An 18171-nucleotide genomic window follows, 5' to 3' on the forward strand; every position below is an offset into this window, starting at 1 on the left:
GAGGGAGGACATGGGGGTTCCTCCTCCATCATTTCCTGCCTGCTCCTTTCAAACAGGATTTCTCTCTGAGCCCGGTGCTCTCGTTTTCCTGCTAGGCTGGAAACCATCAAGATGCAGCAACCCTCTGTCTCCTCTGCCCAGTCTTGGATCTGGGGTTCCAGCCAAGCACAGAAATGCCTGGCTTGTTCCTTGGGTGCTGGGATCTGAACTCTAATCCTCACGATGATGCAGCAAATGCCCAGCCCCTGAGCCATCTCTCCAGCCGCTCAGATTGACTTTTTAACTCAGTGGAGTTCTCAGGCAGTTCAGCCAGGTTCTTATATATTTCTTTTTTCTTTTTCTTTTTTTAATTTTGTAATTATATTTATGTTCAGAAAATTTAGTGTACATTTAACCCAGTTTAGTAGCAAGTTCTTTAGCCTTTGCCTTCTCCAGCTTGGCAACTCGAGCCACAGACTTAGGGCCCAGGACGTTGCCTCCCCAGTGGTGACGGATCTCGTCATATCTGTCGTTATAATTGGTCCTAATAGATTCCACCAACTTAGCCAGAGCGCCCTTGTCTTCCAAGTTAACCTGTGTGAAGGCAACAGTGGTGCATGTCTTCCTGTGGACCAGACACCCAGCCTGGCCTTTCCCTTGATGATGCAGTAGGCACCCCCATCTTTCGACACAGGGAAGGCAGGAAAACCACCGGCTCAGAGGGATCTACATCATGGGCAATCACCACCAGCTGAGCCTTCTTGTTCTCCACCAAGGTGGTGATGGTATTGACTCCTGCTCGGAGGACAGGTGGTCTCTTAGTTGGGACATCCCCTTTGCCTGCAGCTTTCTTCTCAGCATGGGCCAGTAGCCTTTGCTTCTTCTCTTGCTTATGGGCAAGCTTAAGCAGCTGAGTAGCTGTTTGTCTGTCCAGGGCCTGGGTGAACTGGTTAATGGCAGGAGGTACTCTGAGCTGCTTATAGAGAATGGCTCTTTGCCGCTGCAGGTTGATGTAGCAGGGCCATTTGACAAAGTGTGTCAGATCTCTTTTGGGCTGGATGTCCTGCCCAGTGCTGAAGTTCTTGAGCCTTTTCTCAAACAAAGGATTGACCACCTTTTTGGCCTCCTGTTTCTTGACGACAGTGGGGGCTGGGGCCACCTTCTTCCCCTTGGCCTTCTTTCCTTCTGGCATCTTGCTCGTCTGGTGGAGAGAGCGTGCATATTTCTTTTTATGGAGAACTTGTCTGCCATGGCATGGCTATTCTGTAGCTTTTTAAATTAGTCACCCATTGAAGTTTTAGGCTACTGGGCCCTTGAGGTGGCTCAGTAGATAAAGGTACTTGCTATCGAGTCTGGTGACCTGAGTTTGATTCCCTGAACTCATCTTGCCTGTTGTCCTCTCACCTCCACATACACCACAGCACACTCTTGTTCATGAATGCCCTCAGTAAACACATACACACACACACATACACACACACACACATACACACACACACACACACACACACGTAATAACTTTTGAACTGTTGTTAACAAAACTGCATGTGTCCCGATTCTCATATGGATATAGGCATTCATTTCTCCAGGAAAAATGCCCAAGTATGCAATGGCTGGGTTGTACAGAGTTGGATATTTAGTAGTAGCAAAACACACACAGCAAAATTTACCCCTCCGAGTACTTTCAAATGCAGAGTCAATGGCATTAAGCACACTGACATTTTTACACAACCATCCTCATCATTATTTGTAGCCAGAACACTTTTATTCTGCAAAACTGAAACTCTGTACCTCTTATTACACAGTAACATCCCCTTTCTCTATCTCCTATAACCTCACAACCACCTACATATATGCACATCTATATACCTACATATCATACATATACACACACATACCTATTTAACTACCAAGCTTTTCCTGGGTAGCCTGACCATTCAATATTCTCAGCGTTGATGTAGGAGTGGTCCAGTTTCCGTGACTCCCATCATCATTTAATGCCCTGGCTTTTTGTTTTAGGAACTCTGATGGGTGCAGCAGCATCTCTCTAAGGCTTTGCTTTGCAGCTCCCTGGTGATAAGGCTCTGAACATCTTAGCAGTGCTTGCACACTTTCTGTCTGCAGCCTCTGGTCAAATGTCAGTTTGTTGCTTGCCCTCACTTCCTGAATGCATTGTTCATTTTTTGCTGTTGAGTTCTGAGAGTTGTTGACACATCTAGATTCTGGTTCTTTCCAGATGCTCGGGTTGCAAACCTTTTCTCACTTGACAGGGTCTTTCACAGAGAAAATGTTTTCATTATCATTATTCTATTAATGTGTGTGTATGTGTGACGTGTGTGTGATGTGAGTGTGGGCATGTTTGCCATAGCACATGTGTGGAGGCCACAGGATAACTTTGCACAGTTAGTTTTCTCCTTCTACCTTTATGTGGGTCCTGGGAATCAAACTCAGGTCACCAGGTTTGCACAGCAAGCCCCTTTAGCCACAAAGCCATCTCACTGGCTCAGAGAAAATGTTATTAATTTTAATAGAGTCTAAAGTATCAGCTCTATCCTTTATCGACCATACTTCTGCGGGCCAGGACTTAGAACGATTTGACAATCTGATTTTGAGTGAATATTTTTATAATGTGTAAGGTTAGGGGCGGTTATTTCCCTTTCCCTCGCTTCTCTTCCCGTCTTCCCCTCAGCACTCTCTTCTTTATTTCCCCCGTGCATAATCATTCATTGCTGCTCCAGCACCATTTGTCTAAAAAACCATCCTTCAAAAGCAGGCCTGGTGGCACACATATGAAATCCCAGCACTTGGGAGGTGCAGGCAGGAGGATCAGAAGCTGAAGGACACCCTCGACTTCTGTCTTTAAAAAAAGGAGTTGCAGGGCCGTCCTCCTTCCACTGAATTATTTTGCACCTTTTCCAAGAAAATCCAGTGTGGTATATTTGTGCTAGTTTATCTTTGGATTCTTCATTCTGTGTCACCGATCTCTGTGCCAAGCCTCTATCCTGTGATTACTATGCCATCATAGTAGGCTTTATATCATGTAGAGTAAGTCCTCCCATTTTTCCTGCTTCTCAGTACTGATTTAGATCTCTTTCACTTGACTACGTTAAAAAAAAAAAAAAAAAAAAAAAAAAGCCTTGCTAGGAATTTGACAGTACTTGCATAAAAGCTATAGATTTGAGAGGATTAACATTTTTGCTATACCAAGTCTTCCAGTTAAGGGTATAGTATAACTACTGGGGTAGTAGCTCAGTGGTAGAATGATTCACCAGCCTCTATGAGGTTCTGGGTTCAATCCCTGGTAATAGAAAAAAAAAATCCCGCAACCATCAAGTTGAGATACTGTATGGGCCAGCCAGGCTTAAGTAGCAAGATCCTTCCTCAACAGATAAGCAAAGAAAACAAACAAAAGCACGCAGTGATGCCAGGCACAGTGCACACCTGAGATTCCAGCTGTGACCACGGCTGTAGGCCCTGCTCACATTATAATTTTTGTTTTATTTTATCTTTCTAAGTACTAGAAAGTACTATAGACCCCAGGTCTTATGCATTCTAGACAAGTGGTCTAACACATTTATACCCCTAGTCCCACATTGCAGTTTTTTAAGTCACAGAAGTGTCTAACACCTCAACTGTGTGCCTGTGATGTTCAAAGTACTATTTAATTGACATGTATGTGGGAAAAAAAGCAGAAGGATCAAGAAATAAGAATAAGAAGTTTGTTTTTACTTATTTTTTTAAAAGATTTTATTTATTATATCTAAGTACACTGTAGCTGTCTTCAGATACACCAGAAAAGGGCGTCAGATCTCATTACGGATGGTTGTGAGCCACCATGTGGTTGCTGGGATTTGAACTCAGGGCCTTTGGAAGAGCAGCCAGTGCTCTTAACCTCTGAGCCATCTCTCCAGCCCCCAAGAAGTTTGTTTTTGAAAAAACAGTTTAGTTATTGTTAGTGTCAGACTGTATCTTAAGAATAGAAATCTCAGGCTGGTGAAATGGCTCAGTGGGTAAGAGCACCTGACTGCTCTTCCGAAGGTCCGAAGTTCAAATCCCAGCAACCACATGGTGGCTCACAACCACCCGTAATGAGATCTGATGCCCTCTTCTGGTGGGTCTGAAGACAGCTACAGTGTACTTACATATAGCAAATAAATAAATCTTTAAAAAAAAAGAATAGAAACCTCTTGGTTTTGGTGTGTGTGTGCTTGTGTGTGCATTCGCCTGACATGTTTAAAATTACAGTCTTTGATCTAGTGTATACAATTGAGAATTTCTTACTTTTTTTTTTTTTGCCTCTGGTTGCCTCCATGTTTTCCCAGAAACCTTTCTTTGAAGAAGTCTGCAAACTTCATCCTGATTGATGGGTGAGACAGTTAACATTCGTGGAGGTGATCCTCCATGCAGGTTTATCAGAGAGACTGTTACAGACACTGCCAAAATAGCTTCCTAGCCCAGTCACAAGGAACTGCATTCTTCATAGAGAAGATGGATGCAGAACCACAAGTTCACAGGGGTTTTCCATGTTGCCCAAGTCCTTTGGAGACAATGGAGGTGGCCTGTGCACAGAGTAACAGGGGAGGAAAACAGAGTCTGGGGAATTACTTCTTTCACAATAGCACTATCAAGCCTGGCCTTTGTCCCTCAATGTTGCTTACTTGAGAAGTGGCCTGGGAAAAGGTCAGTCATAGCCTGACATTCTCCGTTCATCCAGCATGAACGTAGAAGGATGCTCACAGTCCACGTACACCCACGGCACAAGTCCCACAACCAGGTTCAGCCTAGGGGGCCTGTGAGCTTCCAGACTTGAAACTGCATTATTCTCTTCTCTACTCTGAAAGTAACTGCTTAGGCTGGGGCATTACTGGGTTCATCTTGACTTCATCTTAATTGACAATAACAAAAGCTGAGGGCTGGAGATATGATCAGTGGTTAAGAGTGCTGGCTGCTCTTCCAGAGGACCCAAATTTGGTTCTCACCATAAAAGTTGTAACTCTAGTTCCAAGGGATGTGATGCCCTCTTCTAGGTTCTGCAGGAACCAGGCATACAAGTGGTACACAGACAAACACCAATATCTATAAATAAGATACAAATTAAATTTAAAAGAGTTGAGCAAATGGTTTACTTCAATACTTTATTTATTTATTCGGACACAGGGTAGCCCAGGCTATTCTTACTCTGTATCCCAGGTTGCCCTGGAGTGCACTATATAGTCCAGGCTGTCCATGGTGATCAATCTGCCTCAGCCTCTTGAATTCTAGGAGTATAGGCATGAGACACCGAGTCCAGGTTCAGTGATTTTAATATTTTTAGCAAAATAACCCACATTTTTCTGGACCTTTCCAATTTTGGTGGTCAAAGGAAATCTTACAGATAGCTTGTGTCAATGAGTTATTGCTAAAGTAATTTCACCGGACAATTGAAACAAACTCCCTCAGGTCTTGAGAGGTGGCTCAGCAATTAAGAGCATTGGCTGCTGTTGCAGAGGACCCAGGTTTCCATGGCAGCTAACAGTGGTCTGTAACACCAGTTTAAGGGCATCCAATGACCCCTCCTGGCCTTTGTGGGAACTGCACACATGTGGTGCACAGACAAACACAGACAAAACATTATAAACAACACTTTAAAACAAAATAAAACACACTCCACTGGCATATAACAATATCACTGTAGGGTTTGGGGTCTCCTGGTCAGCAGGGTGGCTAGGCTTACTGTATTTCCCATTCTCCTCCCGGGGTCACAGGTTAACCTGAGCTTATTTAAGGATTGGAATTGATGGAATTGCAGAAGAATGTGCCAAGCAGTGCAGCATCTTTTAGATCCCTTTTCCACATCTGGCAATATTCTACCAGCCAAAGCAAGTCTGATGGCAAAGCTCAGGATCAAGACAAGGAAGTTATGGACCATCTAAGGAGGCAGAGAGAAGGCCATGTTCCCGGCATCAGCAGGATCCATCACCTATCATTATCTTATAACGGTTTTTATTCACATGGGACCTCAAGCCCTCTTTATAAATCTTCCCTATGTTCCCTCCTAGTCTAAAATACCACAATGCAATTAACCCTCAAAATAATGAATATTCACAATAGTTTCCTCTCGAATAGGGCTTTAGAAAAATTCATGCACATTTTTCTAATTAACCAGCATCCCTTCCCAATAATAAAGAAATTAGACATCGCAACATTGACTCAGAGTTAGGGCCGCCTCCTCTGCCCAGCAGGCTGGGGCTAGCTCCAAGAGGACTCAGCAACAGCTCAGTGCTTTCTGTTCAGGATTTTCACACACACACAAGAGCTTCTGTTTGGGAGGAATTGTGCATTGTGCAATTCCTCATAAAGAATGGTTCTGTCCTAGTTTTTATGGTTATAGAAGGTTACAAGACATAACAAATTCATTTATAAATGACCCCAAAAGAGGAGAGAGAGCATAAGAGGCTGAACAATACCTAAGACCCTCTTGGTTGAAGAGAACAGATTTAGGGAATGGGATTGACAGGGGAGTTAGACAATATGGCAGCTGACCCGGGGAATGCTGCCTTACATTAACACCTTTCCTTGAAGAGTTTTTCTTTTATCACTTGCATGTGTGGGAGCTGGGGAGTTATATGTATTCCTAGGAGGTCCATAAAGGATTTTTAAGTACTTGAAGACACCTATTGGCAGCCATCATTAAGAAAGATGCTTCTCTCTAGTCCCACCCACACCAGTGAACAGGTGGCCATCTGTTGCCTCGGAGGCCTCCTGGAGGCCAATTGCTATTAGTTTGAGCAAGATGGGGATTTATTGGACTATATGTAGCCTGTATATTGTTCTATATGAGTGGGGCAGAACAGATCCGAGGGATACCTGGATCCAGAAATCCAAACTCCTTCAGGTTCTTCTCTTCTCCACAGGGAGAAGAATATGCACAATGGAGACTCCAGAGTTACAGCCTTTGGGTTCTAGTAACTTCTGCAGGACAGAGAACATATCACTTTGGTAAAGTTTTCACCTTGTGTAAGAAGGAGATGCCATTAACTGGCCTGAATCCCTCTGAGTAGCCCTTGCTTATGGGTTGGACCAATCATTAGCAGAATACAGGTGAGGAACACTGGGAAAAATCACAGGAAATCACAAGACCCCGTGTTCCTCTGAGACCAGAACAGGAAGTGAATGGAAAACTGTCTCAGTTACTTTTCTTTTCTATTTGTTTTTTGAGACTGGGTCTTTCTATGTAGTCCTGGATGTCCTAAAACTTACTATGTAGGCCAGGCTGGCCTTGAACTCACAGAGGTTCACCTGCTTCTGTCTCCAGAGTGCTGAGATCAAAGGCTTGCACCACCACACCTGTCCCTTACTTTTCTATTGAGGGGATAAAACACTGCAATCAAGATGACTTATAGAAGGAGTCCATCACTGTCATGGTGAGAAAATATTTCAGCAGGTGGCAGAGATGGCGGACTGGAGCTACAGCTGGAAGCTCATATCTCCAACAATAACAGGAAGCAGAGAGAGCAAACTCAAAACCCACTCCAGTGACACACATCCACCGGGAAGGCTCCTAAGCAACCCCAATCATGACCATCAAGTGGGGACCAGATATTCAAATATGAGAGCCGGCTGGGGTCACTCTCATTCAAACCACACACAGACCTTGCCCAGCCAGCACCTTAGGAGGCTGGTGTGTATATTGTGTTGGAGGAGGGGGGTTGTGACACTGCTGTAAAATAGTACTAATCAAGGAGACTGTCCCATCTCGTGCTCTCTTCCATGGCCCTTCAGATTTGGTCTTTGTAGAGCTGTGGGTAGGATTTAACCTTAAATGTTGTCAGGGTGGCTGGACTCTAATAGCGAGGCAGGCAGCAGTTTCCTGGCTCTCTGAGGCAGCACATTTGGAAACACGGGTGCCCGCTGACCTTGAACTCCTGGGAGAACTGATTCCTGGCCAGCCTCACAGTGTCTCTGTTTGTGACTTGGCAAATTCAGCCCTGGATCTGAGGGCTGGGCCACATCAGCCCTGAATGCGAATCCTTGATCTGTTTTCCTGGCTCTGCCACACCTCTGATCAAATCTTCTGTCAGCGTCTGGATTCCTTTTTCACGCCCCCAGTCACATCTCTACCCATTCAGATGTCTTAAGGAGCAGTGTGGAACTTTCTTACGACTGGCTAAAGGTGTCAAGATTGTCAAGAGGCCATACTTGAGATGCTGAGGCAGGGGGATCACTTGAGCCAAGTTTTAGGCCAACTGGATAACATAGGGAACTTTTTCCTCAAAAAAATAATCAACCAAAAGATTGGCACATAATTACTCATATATTTTAAAATAATCTAAAAACATTTAACACATGCTTGATGAATTTACATTTGAAGTGGTTTGTTGAGTGACAGGCAATATCTGTCTTGATTCTATCATGTTATTATTATCTGTCTATCAGCCCCCGATAGAATATATAATGGATCTGATATTTTAAAATACCGGATGATGTCTAAGGGATACTTCGGATGTATACCCTAGGACAAGAAGTGGAGTAAAATATAAGGTATGGTAGTGCATGTGTTTATAGTCTCTTACTTGAGAGGCTGAGGGGAGGAGGTTGCTGAAGACTGGGAATTCAAAGCTAACCTAGGCAACACAGGGAGACCCTGTCAAAAACAAAGAAACAAAACAAAAGCAAAAAGCCCCAAACTGAAAACAATTGTTTTATTTGCTGGGATGAATCTGAAGAAACCAGTTTAGTAAGGGGTGGGACAGAAAGGAAAATCTGCTAATAAATGGTTATTTTCCCCCAAAGGCAAACTAGGTTCAGTTCTGCTGGGGGGGGCGAGGGGGCGTGGCTCCAGGAGACAGTAAAAAAAAAAAAAAAACCAAACCTGCCTTAACTGGGCAGTGGTGGTGCATGCCTTTAATCCTAGCACTTGGGAGGCAGAGGCAGGCAGATCTCTGAGTTTGAGGCCAGCCTGGTCTACAGAGTGAGTTCCAGGATAGCTAGGGCTAGACAGAGAAACTTGTCTGGAAAAACCAAACCAAACCAAACCAAACCAAACCAAACCAAACCAAAAAAAAAACCTGCCTTAGAGTTATCCCATGCACTGGGAAAGGATATGGAGGCCACTACCAATTCACCACCTGTCACTCGATGGTGGATATCTCTGTGAGCATTGCATCTCCAGTCCTCTGCTCTGGTTCCCTGAGTATATACCAAGCTTGCTCTTATGACCCGGGATACCCCTCAGCAGAGTCCTACCTGCGGTAATCATCTCTGAAGTGGTCAGTCTGTGCCAAGTGAATTCCACCTCTCTAAACCATGTATTATAGGCTCTTGCTGTTCCAATGAACCAATGGAGAGGGGAGGGTGACTCACATGTGGAAGTCCATATATCATTCTTTGTCTCTTGGGATAGCATAAGGATTCCACAAGGAGACTGGCTGACACCCAAACACCAACTTGAGTAGAGGCAGGGACAGGGTACACATAAAGCCGGATGGAGGACTGGTGAGATGGCTCAGGGGTACAGGCACTTGCTGCTGAGCATGACAGCCTGAGTTCTAGTCCTGGGACCCTCATGATAGAAGGAGTGAACTGACTCCAGCAGGTCTCCCTCTGGTCTGCACATGCCTGGCATGAGCCATCAAAAACATGTGTGTAAGCACACATACAAACAAATCTACTGGGCATAAGTCTTTTCAGTTTCTTTTTTTTTTTTTTTTTTTGGTTTTTTTCGAGACAGGGTTTCTCTGTATAGACCTGGCTGTCCTGGAACTCACTCTGTAGACCAGGCTGGCCTCGAACTCAGAAATNCACTCTGTAGACCAGGCTGGCCTCGAACTCAGAAATCCACCTGCCTCTGCCTCCCGAGTGCTGGGATTAAAGGCGTGCGCCACCACGCCCGGCTGGCATAAGTCTTTACTCGCACCACTAGGGAGACGGAGTAGGCAGATCTTCTTGAGTTTGAGGTCATCCTAGTTGGCATAGTGAGTTTCAAGTCAGCCAGAGCTATACTACACAGTGAACCTCTGTTTCAAATAAATAAATAAATGTAATTTTAAAATATTGTCAGAAGGTGATAAGATGTTTGAAGAGATGACTTGGGGGTTAAGCACACTGGCTGCTTTTCCAAAAGACCTGGACCCAGCACACACATAGTAGCTCATAACCATTTGTAACCTCATCTTGTTCTGCCCTCTTGTGACCTCCCACCCATGCACATGCGCATACACTTGCGTGCACACACACACACACACACACACACACACAGAGCCCTGCTCTCCTCAGACTGTTGAATTTGAGACTGGTTGTAAGTTGACAACCTCACTTCTCTGACAGACACGCAGCTTCCTCATCTGACTGGGAATAATGGCAACCTTTTTCTCATGAGCGGCTAGGACTCGGCAGAGTAAGATGTGGGAGGCATTTAGAACTGTGTCAGCTCTGAGTAAATGACTGTTGTTAGGACAACCTATGTCATATTCAACCCACCCTGGGGAGCAGTCTGACTTCCCTCGATTCTAAACTGAGGGCAATAATCTGCATAGCATAGGTGGTTGTGATTATAAAAGGTAGTGCTGGCAAAGCAACACTAGCTAATGTTTACTGAACACTAGAATGAACTAGATATTATGCTGCGTGAGTCAGAAATGTGCTTGACAGAAAGAAGCAAGACTCAAAAAAGCAGGACAACCACAGAACATTTATCTCATGTAACAAGAATTCTAGAGAGTCTTAGCCCTACGTTTCTTCTCTGTCAGGATCAATGAGTCAATTCTTGTTCAATATGGTCGCTGTGCCTCAGGGTATCAAATCTGTGTTCCAACTGAAACACGGAACAAGTGAGTGGAAGGTGAGATGAAGGGAAGATGAGGGAGGGCGTCATGCAAAAGGTTAAAGAGTACCAGTTGAATCTTGCTTAAGAGCCAAAATCAAAGCCAGGCACACATCTTTAATCCCAAAATTCTGGGAGGCAGATCTCAGTGAATTCCAGACCATTCTAGTCCACATGGTGAAGTTCAGGGTAGCCAACGAGATCCTGCCTCAAAATAAAACAAGCAACCAAACCCAAGCAAAACACTTTTCTGGCAACACCAAACAGTTTCCATTTGTATATCATCAGCTGGACTTCGTCTGTACAGCCAACCCCACCTGCTAGAGTGTCTAGGAAATGGAGCCAGATTTTGTCAAGGGAGACAGGATTATTTGGAGGCAGTCAATTTATAGTATGTGTCACCTATGCCTTTTCCTGCTTAATCCTACTAAAGCTTAAGTGATTAGGAATAGAATTTGTTATAGATGAGTGAGCTGAGACTGGGAAGGGGAAGGACTAGCCCAGAGGCACACAGTTTACAATAGCGTCGGGATTACAACCCAGGTATGTTTGGGTTGGGACCAGTCACCTTTATATCAGGCTACAGAGTGTTAACTTGTTTCCACTCCTGCCTTTCTCTCCCAGGAGAATGCTACCAGCTGGATGCATCTGAGGGTCTGCATATTTTTCCTACAGTCACAGGGATAGGAGAAATGGAGGTGAGAATCCAGAGAAAGAATGAAGACAACTAAAAAATAAAAAATAAAAAAAAATAATAAAGAAGAATGAAGACAACTATGTCCTGGAGTCTCTAGTAGGCAGGCCTTGTGACCTGGGTGAAGTTACACTGCTGGGACCATTCTCATGTGTGTAGGATAGGGAGGGCTGAATGGAGATCTTCTGATACTGGCACAAATGCTGGCAGGACATTTTGAAATAATTATGGTCAGCCAGGTAGTGGTGGCACAGCCTTAATCCCAGCACCTAGGAGGCAGAGGCAGGGGAATCTCTTGAGTTCTAGGTCAACTTGGTCTCATAGATGAGTTCCAGGACAGCCCAGGCTACACAGAAAAACCCTCTCTCTTAAGACAAACAAACAAAAAATGAAGAAGAAGAAGAAGAAGAAGAAGAAGAAGAAGAAGAAGAAGAAGAAGAAGAAGAAGAGGAGGAGGAGGAGGAGGAGGAGGAGGAGGAGGAGGAGGAGGAGGAGGAGGAGGAGGAGGAGGAGGAGGAGGAGGAGGGAGGTGGCTTTTGAAAATTCAGATGAATAATATTTCAATGTTTGAAAATTTCATGTTGTAAACTAGTAAGTTTCCAGTTTCTCTAGTGGGAGAAAAAAACTCAAAAAAAAAAAAAAAAAGAGAGAGAGAGAGAGCGAGAGAGTTAACCTGGTCACACTGGTCACATGGCACTCAGATTCCACTTGGTGACCCTTTGCTGGAGCTTGTTAGTGACTCTGCCTCTTTAGGGATCATGTGATCCCCATAACAGTATTCATCCCACCATTTCCCTTGTCTATGCCAGCTGTTCCCGTGCCTGCTGGTCTAGTAGCTTTTGAGTTCACCAGACCACTGGGAAGACTGAGACTCTAACCGGAAGGTGATCTGAGTTGTTTATGGTTATACAGCCACAGAACTCGTAACTGGAGTCTAGGTCACGGTGCCTCCCCCAGTGAGCCTCCCCGGTAGCTGTTCCTGAGGGTCTTCATCCGGGTAGAAGCTCTCACATCAGAAGGAGCTGGCCTAGAAGCATAGGAATTTGGAAGCTCTGCTCCTGCTTGGCCACAGCTTCCTCACCTGTGAAGCGAAGGCGTTAACAGTAGCATTCTTTCAAGAGAGAGAAGGTTTTGAATTTTAAAAAAAAAATCAAAACAACAACAAAAAATTTGTTCTTGTGTATGTATGTGCAGGTGATCACAGAAGCCAAAAGATGGTGTCAGATCCCCTAAAATGGGAGTTACAGACAGCTGTGAGTGATTGACATATGGGTGCCAAGAAATGAACCTGGGTCCATCTGCAAAAGTAGAAGGTGCTTTTAACCACTGAGCCATCTCTCCAGCCCCAATCAAGAAGACTGGGAGAGCTGAGGAGCTAGGCGGCATTACTAACATGGCTATTGTTTAAGTGGCTTACTGCTCAGTAACAAAGCATGCTTCCTGCAACTTTGTGGCTTAAAAAGCGACTTGAGGGCTGGAGAGAGGGCTCAGCAGTTAAGAGCACTGACGGTTCTTCCAGGGGTTTTGAGTTCAAATCTCAGCAACCACATGGTGGCTCACAAACATCTGTAATGAGATCTGATGCCCTTTTCTGCTGTGTCTGAAGACAGCTACAGTGTACTTACAAATAATAATTAAATACATCTTTAAAAAAAACAAAAACAACAAACAAACAAAACCAAAATCAAAAAGCTATTGATTGCCTTGTGCGTTTTTAGTCTGGGCTGGGCTCGGATGGGTGGTTTTACAACTTGGCTGATGATCTCTATTTTGGCTGCATTGGTTGAGCATTGGGCTCAACAGGGAAGCTGCTATGAGTTTTCATGTGGTTTTAAAGGACTCTTCTCTTTGTGTGTTCTCTCCATATGATTCTCCCTCCATCAGGGCAGCTAGACTTCTTGTCCAGTTGTCCAGGGTTCCGAATTCCAAGAGGACGAGCTTCGACATGCAAACACTTGTGCTTCAGCCTCCCTTCTGCTTGCTGAGGTCCCCCGGGGCCCATCCTTAGCAGACCACCTTAGAATGTGAGCACAGGCTGAAGATGCCACCCAGCGGTAGAGGTCCTGTCTAACGTGTGCAAGGCCCTGGGTGTGAACCTCAGCATCACAAAATCAACTGTGATACCACAGTGCAGCACTGGAGGCTTACCAGACTGGTAGTCCACCACATCATTTCCAGGATGTCCAGTGGCTAGAGGGAGGGCGCCTTCCCTCGTAAGATGAAATTTGATCGTCTACGTCCCTCTTCTCAGAACGTTCTTCTCTGAACCTAGTCCAGATTTAAATTTTGCAGCTCTGCCTGGCAGGATCAGGCTGTCAGAGAAGCGGACTAAGTTTTAACTAGTTTTTAATCACTTGGATTGGCATGCCTGTGTGCCTGTGGAAAGGGATTCGCTGTGGGCAGGAGGACAGAATGTTCTGGATTGGCAAGGCCTGAGCCAGGCACCATGAGTCCCCTGATTGGATTCAAAACTGAGACGTTTTCAGGCCACCTGGTCAAGAATTGCTGAAGGGCATCAAATAAAACCATCTGGGACCAACATCCAGTCATGAGCTCTTAAAATACTATGGAAAAGCAGGTTTGGGGAAGCAGATGGGGATATGACGAGTGAGGCCTGCAGACAAGCACCTGGAAGGTGGGGGAGGAAACAGAGGTGACTGGAAAGTTGCTGGTGGTGTATGTGCCTCTCTGAACACCGGCGGTAGGGGCGGGTGAGTAGGGGCGGGTGGGGGCGAGTGGGAGACCTATATAGCTGCGATTTCCTGGACACGCAGTCCTTTTTTGAATAAGATGCTTCAGAAATGGGCTTTCTTGTTACTACAAATGCCACAGAATGCCGCGCGTCCTTGTTTATATTCCTTCTAATGTGCTTCTGCTTGAGCAAGCAAGCCCTTAATGTCCGTTTCAATTAACGCAGCTGCCTCTGATCGGGGTGCTGCCACTCTTGGATGCAGGGCAGGGCGAGGGAGGTCACTCGGGTGTGGGAGGCGGTGCAGCTCCTGTTAGGGGTTCTTACAGGCCCTGGCAAAGAAGGGAAGATGTGGAATGATTTACTGCCTCCTTAATGGAGACCATACTTTAAAGATGCCAGCCTGTCTTCTGTTTGATATGAAATGAACATGGAGCCTACTGGCAAGGCAGAGAGGAGAGGGAAGGCTCTGAGAGCCCAGCCAGTGGGGAATGAGAGACACGCGGCTTGCTTGACATAGGAGAACTTTCCCTATAGCCATGAGATGCCAGTATCCAGCCCCATTGGCGGAGGCTGTGTGCTGCAAGCCTGTTTGTTATCCTTGGGTGCCCTGATCCTGTCATGTGTACTTTCTTCACGCTCAGCCAAGATGGCTCAGAGCTAGTGGGCTCATACCAGCATGCCTGCCTGTGGCCCACAGTCAGTACGGTGGTGAGTAGGTTGGAATGAGAGAGCAAAGCAAGTTTTAGAGAAAAATAGTTACAACCTGCCAGGCAGTAGTGGTGCACCCCTTTAATTCCAGCACTTGGGAGGCAGAGGCCAGCCTGGTCTACAGAGTGAGTTCCAGGACAGCCAGGACTACACAGAGAAACCCTGTCTCAAAAAAAAAAAAAAGTTGCAACCTCCTCCTCTTCTTCCTCCTCCTCCCCCTCCTCCTTCCTCTCCTCCTCTCCCACCTCTTCTCCCTCCTCCTCTCCCACCTCTTCTTCCTTCTCCTCCTCCCCCTCCTCCCCCTCCTCTCCCACCTCTTCTTCCTCCTCCTCCTCCCCTCCTCCTCTCCCACCTCTTCTCCCTCCTCCCCACTCCTCCTCCCCCTCCTCCTCTCCCACCTCTTCTCCCTCCTCCCCACTCCTCCTCCCCCTCCTCCTCTCCCACCTCTTCTCCCTCCTCCTCCCCCCCCCCTTACTGCATTACAGAGGATTTACTTAGGAAAAGAATATGGATTTATGCTCTCCAAGAGTCAAGCTTCAGGAGCGATTTTCCCTTTAGTAAGTCAGAGCTCTGCTCTTGCCTTTCATCTGGTGACAATCATGAGCCCTCACCTGAAAGCACCTTCTTTGTGACAGGGGATAATAAACACATTATTTCTAGTTTTCAAAATAACTTTCTAGGTAAATGTTATATGTATCCACTTTAGAGGGGACAGAGAACGTCAGGAGCTTGGCCCATAAGTGGCCGGATTGGAGGTATAAAGAGGCTCATTTCGATTTCTGGCTCCAGTGTCATCAATTATTGAACAGTAGGGAGGGCCAAGTTCCTGACTAAGGCTTGCTAATGGATGCATCTAAAACGAGAAATGTCTTTAAGTTTTAGACATTCCCAGTGACAAGGATTCAACACAGACTAGCCTGCATTGTCCTAGGGGTCAGTGTGCGAAACCCTTGCCCCGTTCTGCAAGTCTCTTGACAGGCATCTTTCAGTCTGCATGAGCTCTTTCTGTGGACCGCATATCACTGTGCAATGGGAAAGCTAGACTAAGTATTCTTAGGGTATTTGGAGTTCCAGTTCAGGCCAATGCAATTTGACAGCATCTTTTGGGGTCATCCTGTGTGACTGTGTTGAAGGACACAAAGAGACACAAGGCCTTGGTCTTGGGTTATTGAGACACATATGCTCTAGCTGTTGCATATAAAGGCCACAGGAACTGGGGAAGCTCCCCTGGGCATGCCCTTACTGCACACACATTCCTTCAGTGAAGGATTTGCATATCATCTTTACAGCACCCCTAAGTCGGCAGTGTCATGACCACCCACGTTTATGTAGTCCTTTCGGTGCTGGATGATCACTGTGATATTCAAATCATGACAAGACCCGGCAGCGTCTGATTTCAATTTAGCCAGTGGCATGCATGTGAGGTGGAAACAGAAGCAGAAGATGATTGGTCCATACATTTATAAGAAACAGCAAATCGGGCTAGCACCCACATTCAGCTAACAATCTATAAGTCCAGTCTCAATGAGATCTGAGTCTCTCTTTTGCCCTCCCAGGGTACAGCATGCATGTGCTGAACACACACACAGGTCAAACACCGATGAACCCATAAAATAAATGGAAAAACAGTAACAAATCACTGTTTTAAGTCACTAAGTTTTGAGGTAGTTTATTTTGCAGCAATAGAAAACTAATACAAACCTCAAAGGTGTTTAGTTACAGACTTTAACCAAACAATAAGAGATTGTCAATCTTTAGACCACAACCTACAATTATTAATCTGCAGACATAACTTGTTTGGCTTATGTAGGTTTATTTTAAAAACATGATCTGATACTTAGAAACTGGAAGATCTCATGGGAAAAGAAATCCATATTTAGGGGTCCTCTTGGACAATCTTGTCCTTGTAACAGCTGGCTAGCTGTCACCTATCTCTGTGTGCTCTCTCTAGTACTACAGTACCCTCCTCTCCTTGTTATCCTGCTCCTAACATGCTTTCTGGCCCCTGCAGGCATTTGAATTTTTGATTCATGCTGTTGGCATGGCAATGGGAAGACACTGGAGGCTTCTGAGGAGAGGAGGAAGGAAGAGAGCCGAGCAGTGAGTAATGCACTGGTGGGGGTGACTCTGGGGCACATGTGGTAAAAATCTGGTCTTTAGTCTGTCCAGAGCCGTGGACTTCATCTCAGGGGAAATGCTCCTGCTCTTTCTCTGACTGTAAGCTTCCAATGGAGCCACCGAGATGTCCCCTTTCACACACAGGAGGATGGGCTGATGGAGGATCTGCAGATGATGGGAAGAGGAAGGGGCTGAGTGTGTGTCACAGGGCTCAGATGGCTTTGGGTTTAGTCCTGCTTCCCTCCCACAACCTCTAAGACCCTGGCCATCTCACACGTCCTCATCCTTGGAATGGGGGAGAGACTAACTATGGAGGGTTGATACGATTTTAAAAAGGCAGTTGAATAAGATGTATTTTAAATGTTTTCCCAACCTTGACACTTTAAAAACCTTCTCTGTATTCAGTTGAATGTAGAAACCAGTTCCTAGAGATAGCCTACTTTTTATTCTTATTTTCTCAATATATGCCACTCTCTGGAGTCCTGTAGCTCTTACATGCCCACCTTCATACTGCATTTCCTCCTGTGTGGAGAAGGAAGCCTTCTGTAAATGAGACCCTTTAAAAACTGTGGGCTCTGTTGGGCTCTTCTCCTCTGTTTTAGTTAGGAAATTACACCGTCAAGTTAGAAAATCCACTGGGAAGATGTCTTTGTTCATGTCTACGTTGGAAGTGGGCTGAGGAGATGGCTCAGTCATTTGTGTGCTTGCCCTGCAAGCACAGGGACCTGGGTTTGGCTCTCCCACACCACATAGGAAGATGGGCACAGCAGCATGCATCTGTAATCCCAGTGTTGGGAGGTGGAGTCCAGGTCGAGAAGCTGTATTTGAAGAGATAAGGTGGGGGAGGGGTGGGCGCTGAAGAGATGACTTAGCAGTTAAGAGCACTGGCTACTCTTCCAGAAAATCCTCATTTGATTTCCAGCACCCTTAAGGTGGCTAATAACCACTATTTCTAAGGGGATTTGATGCTCTCTTCTAGCCTCTGAGGGCACTGCATGCATGTAGTGCACAGACATACAAGCAGGCAAAATACTCACACACGTAAAATAAAAATAAAATAGAAAGGTAAATCTTTAAAAGAAGGCTAGTCCTGGAAGATTTACAGTGTAAGTGGTCCAAGGTGACCTGTGAAATGGTCCCCATACTGTCTTAACCAAGAAAACACTACCAAAATCCCAC

The 18171-nt window shown here is 45.5% G+C and overlaps 1 pseudogene; it reads right to left on the reverse strand.

Moving 5' to 3' along the window:
• Nucleotides 1-390: 390 nt before the first annotated feature.
• Nucleotides 391-1177, reverse strand: LOC110290403 (annotated as a pseudogene).
• Between the last annotated feature and the right edge of the window lie 16994 nt (nucleotides 1178-18171).

Source organism: Mus caroli, chromosome 2, assembly GCF_900094665.2.
Source record: "Mus caroli chromosome 2, CAROLI_EIJ_v1.1, whole genome shotgun sequence".
NCBI lineage: Eukaryota > Metazoa > Chordata > Mammalia > Rodentia > Muridae > Mus > Mus caroli.